Below are 7131 nucleotides of genomic sequence, written 5' to 3'. Positions count from 1 at the left end.
AGTATGATGGTGGACCATACCATGTCGATCACCTGGACCAAAAATTGCAACAATTCTATCCCTAAGAAAGCCACAACGTGCATTCAGACGAACCATCGATTGTCCGTTGATTTTAACAGCGTAGTCCGCCTGATGAATGGACCATCCTCGTTTGTGGCTAAGGGATCTTTATGATGCATCCCCACCTATTTAACGGTTCCCATGTTATTAATAAGTAGTGTGAAAGAAAGCACCCCTTACATGTGCCGTCTTCTCCGTCATGCATTCCTATCACGTTTAAAACGTGTGCGCAGCAGCGAGAGAAATTGGCCACTGTAATTACCACCTTTTACCCAACGTCTTTTCAACACGCTCCCAAACTCTACTTTCCCCAGGTAAACTTTATTGTACGGACATACTATTTGTAGGGCAAGTACCCATGCATTACTGACTTATGGCCACGGTTTATAACTATAGCTAAAAGTGCTTAGCCACCTTGAAGACGAGCATTTTTATTTACAAATAGTGTGTCCATACAGAATGGTTTACTACAGGGGGAAGTGAAGTTTGGGAGCGCTTTGAAAAGATGCCAGATAAAAGGTGGCATCTACAGTGGTCAATTTCTCCAATAGCGCAGATATTTTCAAGGGAAAAATTAGCATTATAGATTTATCCATTGTATGTTTTTTGTTTTCAACAGCTGAAAACTTATGTTATCAAAGTAAATTTTTAGGATACAGAAAGAGAATTTTGGATGAAAATACTCTTGATTTTACGATAAAATAGTTGAAAAAAGTTAGAGTATTTTTCGACTTTATGAGTTTGTCTATACATGTAGAAGTCTAATTTTATAAGATAGATTTTGTTCAGGTTGTAAAAAATAAAAGTGAGCGATGGGTCGGGTCTATAATAAAAAATTACCATTCACGTGAAGTTTCATATCATAATGTGCAATTATAAAATGGTAAAGATCAAAAACCCCGTAGCTTTGTGGGGCCCACTTTTAGGTAATCCAGACCATTGGTCTGTCGCATGCTAGGGTCGATGAATGGCTTCCTAAAACGTTTTAGATTGGAAGATTCCAGAAACAAAATACTGATAATGTTTTTTTTTTTTAATTGAATGTGGATCTTTTTGGACCATCTATCTTTAGTCCATAAATAAAAAGGTTAGAATATTTCTATCAAAGATCATTTTCGATCATGACCCACACAGAGTGGGAGACAATATTCCAAGGGTCTGGATTAACTAAAAAATAGGCCTAACTTTTCAAAATAAAGACATGTGCATATTGTGTAAACACTAGGGCGGTGTATCATATAATTCCTCACTTCAACCGTAAAAGTGGGCTGGCCTGGCACGTGCATATATACGCGTCCTTCTCGCTTTGTGGACCCAAATTGACGGCCCATAGACTGAACCCGTGGACCCAGTGAGATGGGCCCATGGCCTAGTAGTTTTACCCGGCCTGGTCTCACTATCTTTACATTGGGCCCACACGTTGAGCAAGCCCTGTGATCTGAACCGTCCATCTTGATATTATCATACATGAGCCATGATCCTTAGTCACGTTCAAGTCATGATCCTCACCTTTGAATTCTATACTTGAATGTGAGCCATCAAAAAGTAATCTACACATAAGGCGATGATGGCAGCCAACATTTCACCATGAGTTTCTTACAATGGCCCGTTTGGTATAGAATTCAGAACACGGGCTGTTATGATCATCGGATCAGCTCAGCATGTGGGCTCCAATGGGGCGACACATGAGTGGCAGAAACTTATATGGACCGCACCAGTGGAAACAATGTAAAATTGTGCACAAAACCTTTTTAAGTCTTAAACCTATAGTTGGTGACCCATCCCCATTGTTCCATGTGATTTGGCCCACCTATGTTGTGGATCTGGCTAATTTCTTGCCCCAGTACCTACTATCAAAGGCTGCACCTGATGGATGGATTGGATTACACATATACAATATGTATTACCAAGGGCTTCATCTGATGGATGGATTGGATTACACATATACAATACGTATTATCAAAGGCTGAACCTGATGGATGATTGGATTACACATGTACAATACATATTATCAAAGGCTGCACCTGATGGATAGATTGGATTACACATATACAACATGGTAAGCCCCAATGTCTATTATCGAAGATTGTACCTGATGGACGGAATAGATTTAACATATACAACATGGCCAACTTAAAGGGAAGCGGACTGGCTGGTGTGGGTACGTGTCGTGCGAAGACGAGCGCTGACGCTCCTCGTGCTCCTAGTTGTAGGAACGGTTCAAAGGAGATCAAAGTTACATAGTCCCCACAATGACGTGTTTATCATATCTACACCGTTCATCTATTTGGAGAGATCATTTTAGTCCTAATACCAAAAATGAGTAATTTCAAAAGCTCAAGTGGACCACACTACAAAAAGCAGTGGGGACAATGATTCTCACCGTTAATAGGGAGTACTGTATCGTTTACTTTCCATCCAAGCTGTTCATAAGGTCACACAGACCTGGATGAAGAGAAAAAAACAAATATCATATTGATCCAAATTTTCTGTGACCCCCAAAAGGGTTTCAATGGCACGCGTTCAATATTCCATTACTTTTACTAGTGTGGTCCACTTGATTTTTGGATCTATCTTATTTTTTGGCTCAAGCCTTATGACAAGATCACCAAGTGGACGGACGGTTTGGATATAACTCATACATCGTGATGGGACCCACAGAACTTGGTGACGTCAACACATCAGCCACATCGGTGATGTGTCGTACACCAGCCAATCCGCTTCTCGCAACTTAACCCAACAAGCCGATGGGTTTGATCGGGCCTGGGCTTACTCTCTTAGCTCGTGGGTTGGGCCGGGTTTGCTACTTGTCTTTTGATAATGGGCTGGGCCAAGAAAGTCTCCGCCCAGCCCAGCCCAACCCATTTTAGAGGGCCTGAACAACGAAAGAACCCTCGTGAAGCAAAAGCGCAAAACCCTCTGTTACTTCTCTCACAGCAAAAGCTATCTCCTACACAGCTTCCCTCCCAGTGAAAGATAGAAGACGGAGTACCGATCTCCTACAACTGGAAGTACGGTACGACCCATCCTTTCCTCAGAATTCTTTTCTTTCCACTTTTATCCTTAAAAGTATTAAGTATTTTCAAAGGAGAATGCTTGTAGAAAGTGCGTGTGAAGGGAATTTAACCTACAGCCGGTTGTACGTACTTACTACAATCCCTGTTGTAGGCTACAGCCCGTTTGTTTTTCGCCTTGGAATTTCGATTCCCAATTCTGCCCTTGAAAATATCATATATTTTCGAGGGAAAAAGGTTTGTGTAAGAAAGGGTTGTATGTGAAAGTTAACCTACAAGCAGTTGTAGGTGATCGGTTGTGGATGAATTTAATGTTGCCGGATGGCCCACTGTAGGACCCGGCATGTGCTGATTTTGGGCTGTTTGTTGCACAATTTAGGGCCTAATTTTCAAAGATTACATTTGCTTTTTGTGGAAGTTTGGGGGCTGATGTGGAAGATATGATTGAAGATTTTTGGGGTATTTAGTATATTTGTTTTTGCAATTTTAGGCCAAATCTTTGTTGTTGGATTTTTATTATCTTCAATAGATTATAGATTGATTTGAAATCAATTTAATAGTTAGGGGGTTTTCATTAATTATTTATAGGATTGTCCCTGTGGTCTATTTGGGGGTGGGTGGGGGGGAGGGGGGGAGGAAGTAGGCATTCCACATTTTTTGTGTTGTGAGTTTTCTCAAGTATTGTAAAATTAAGAGGTCTGATATCATTAAAGTTATTTTTCTGTTTATCTTCAAATATTCGTTTGAGTGTACTCTTGCCAATTTCTTTGTGATTTGAGTGTGGAGATCTCATTGACTTGATAGCCGGATTCACCATTTTGGTAGCATGATCGTTGAAGGATTTTTAACTCTATTTCATCTCCTAATGGCTTTGAAGGGGGTGATATAGGAAGAGTTTTCGCAAGTAACCCAATTGATTTGTGCACTCATAGAGCAAGTAGATTAACTCACACATACGCTATCTTACTAATCAATTGGACAGGCTCTAGTGTGAAGGGAATTCATAGACTGGGGTTGGAGTATGTGGACATGTAGCCGGGAAGGTCCCAACAACCTCAGCTTGTGAAGAATAGAGAGCTCGGAATTATGGTAGAAATTGCAGAATTTCATGGTCGTTTGCCATCAATTAGCTAAACAAGGTGGAAAAAGTGTTCAAGTACAAGGAAATTATAGACAATCGAAAAGTTAAGTTAATAGCTATGAAGTTTTTTGGTCACGTGTTAGCATGGTGGGTCGATCTCCTAGCCGAAAAAATTTAATAAGGTAAGGAGAATGGTAATCCTTAAGAAATGATATTAAAAAAAAAAAAAAAAGTTCTTACCCATGACTTAAGCCCATGACCTCTATCAACGATGTTACAATCTATGCCAAGGGAATAAGTCAGTAAACAAATACACCAAGATTGATATCACGGGCAAGGTTTCATTAGTATGAAGACCAAAAGATTTCAAGATATCTTAATGATCTTAACCTGGGCACCAGAAATGAATTGGCTTTCAAATATATTTTAAAGATGTCCGATTCATACAAAATTCCATGAAAAGCCAAGGAGATAATTAATTAGGACTTGGGAGATGATTGGTGCCCCACAAGGACCGATAACAATGAATTGGGCAGGATGCTAACTTTCCACATAAGGCAACTGTGGGGCCTCCCATAAGTCGAGGAGCGATGGACCAACATCCAACAATGAACCCAGACCCTAGCCCAAGGGAGGTGGTGATGGACAAGGAGTCAATGCACCCAATATGGAGTAAAACAATACTCCTTTCACATGCTTTAAGTGTAGGCAACCGGGATACCCTTTTTTTTACAGTGTCCTGAACATCAATCCACAATAAATTTGGCTGAGGAATGAGAATATATTGAAGATACTCTAAACCACATGTTAATGAAAGCCAAAGATGACACAAAATATGACGAACATGCATATAAGCATGGGGCATATATTGGGGAAGATGTATTTTATATATATATATATATATATATAATAGGAACAACTCATTGGTTATTCAACGAGCTATGCTATCAACGCCTCAAGTAATTAATGAGAGGCGATGGTTGCGACACAATATCTTCCACACCACTTGCACTTCTTGTAGGGAAGATGTGTACGATTTTGGTAGATAGGAGGAGCAGTGAGAACATCGTCTCACAGATTCGTTGGTACAAGAAAGGGAGAAAACTTTCTGTTAACTTTAGGTGCTTAGTTTCCTTCTCGATTGGACCTACATACAAGAATGAAGTATGGTGTGACAAGATCCCTATGAATGCATCCCATATTTTGGGAGACCATGGTTATGGGAATGAGATATGATGCATTTGACTCATCTAACACCTATTCCTTCATCGAGGATGGTGTTTACATCACATTGCATTCAATGAAACATCTTCCAACACCTAAATCTGATTACAATGAGGGTAAAAAATTGCTTAGTATAGAAAAGTTTGAAGAGGAAAGCAAGGAAACTGGCATCAGTTGTGTCTTGATTGCTAAAGAAGACATGTAACAATATGATGCTCTATGATGCGGACACAGGTGCATTCAAGGTGTACCAACGAAGAAAGCGCCAACCACAAGTGCCGTCCTTGTGGATAGGCGAATATTGAGGAGCTGAAGACCTTTCACATGTGATTGGACATATAGAAGACCCCACTTAGGGAAGACACATGTGAAGGAAGATTGGAGAAAGAAGACCGAGCGCCCAAACTTTCCCATACTTATGTTATTTGCGCGTTTTTTGACTTAGTTAGGGGTCTTTTAGTAATCTTATATCTTTATTTGCTTATCCTAGGGATATTTTAGTAATTTTATGTCTTTATTTGCTTATTTAAGTGGGGTAAAGCCCTAAACACGAATTTCAACTATTGATTAATGAAAAGCAAACCCTTTGGTTGCCTCCATCCTCTCTTCTCTCTAATGGTGCTTCTTCTCTCCCCTTGATCTTCTTCTTCTAATTTCTTCTTGTGCCCCTCCAACTTCTTCAAGGCAATAATTTTCTTCCTTCTATTTTTCAGTTTTGGCTAATCCTTCTTCGATCAAAATCTTGAGAACCGATCTAAACCCTAAATCCCCAAATTCTCAAATCCCTAATCCGAGAAACTTCTTGGTTCTTCGGACTAGTGATCTTCATTGATCGATTGGGTATGACCATGCAAGATCGGGAGGTCTCATCCCTCGCCGGATCCAACCCAAGTAGTAATTGAATTCCATAACCCATGGTTGTAGTGATGGCCCGCTCCATTGCATGTTTCCTTTATGATTTTCTCAGTTCTGATGATTACTGTTAGAATTTTAGATCATTTATTCCTTTTATTTCCGCTGTTTAATTGTGTCCATGAGCATGCATCATAATTAGGGCTGTCCTGCGTCAAATTTGGTATCAAAGTCTAGGCTTGCATGGTTTTTGTCTAGATCGAGTTATCAAATTAGGGTTTTGATTTTTAGGTTTAACTTAGGAAAGTTCCAGGTTTAGAAAGTTCCTAATTTGGAAAATTTTCAGATTTGAGTTGTTTCCTGTTTCAACTTAATTGTGTCAGTTCATAGTAGTTTTGCATTCATCGCATTCATCTTGAAAGTCATAACACCTAGTAGTCTAGTTAGGTAGAGTTTGGTTCAAGTCTTCATTGTATGCCCACGAGAAGAGGTAGAGGTTTCGGACTTCAACCTACCATGAATAACGAGCAGTTATCTGAGCAACTTGCTCAATTGATACAAAAGATAACCGCTCTAGAAGTGGGTCAAAGGCGTGAGTTTGCCCGCCTTGAGAACCAAATTGCCACTACCATGACTAAGGTGGAGCAACTAGAGGCGTCCCAAAAGGAAAACCCCGCTGTAGGGGAAGATGCACACTCCCAAGTGGAAGGAATCATTGAAGAACGCGCTGCCACACGTAGTGGTAGTGAGGATAGAGATCGTGGTAACGGTCGTGGTGTGGTGCGAGAGGCACCAGCCACATATGGTCATCAAGACCGTTATGATCCAGATGAGCGTGCGATGAAGAGTGTGAGAGTTGAGGCCCCGAGTTTTGATGGACGCTTGAATCCCAATGCGTTC

At 40.4% G+C, this 7131-nt stretch overlaps 1 protein-coding gene across 6 annotated transcripts in view; it reads left to right on the top strand.

Annotated features, from left to right (window-relative positions):
* The first annotated feature begins 2980 nt into the window (after positions 1 to 2980).
* Positions 2981 to 7131, top strand: part of LOC131232259 (transcription factor GTE8-like) — a 35207-nt gene continuing 31056 nt past the window's right edge. For 3 of the 6 annotated variants that reach the window (XR_009164828.1, XM_058228488.1, XM_058228487.1), the window contains exon 1: positions 2981 to 3076. The gene's annotated coding sequence lies outside the window, so the exon portion shown is untranslated. The remainder of the gene's footprint in view (positions 3077 to 7131) is intronic. The other 3 variants (XM_058228491.1, XM_058228492.1, XM_058228490.1) reach the window with 3 other exon arrangements.

The sequence above is a fragment of the Magnolia sinica genome, chromosome 18 (assembly GCF_029962835.1).
Source record: "Magnolia sinica isolate HGM2019 chromosome 18, MsV1, whole genome shotgun sequence".
Classification (NCBI taxonomy): Eukaryota; Viridiplantae; Streptophyta; class Magnoliopsida; order Magnoliales; family Magnoliaceae; genus Magnolia; species Magnolia sinica.
The sequence above is the reverse complement of the archived record's forward strand: the minus strand, read 5'-3'. Positions and strand labels throughout refer to the sequence as shown.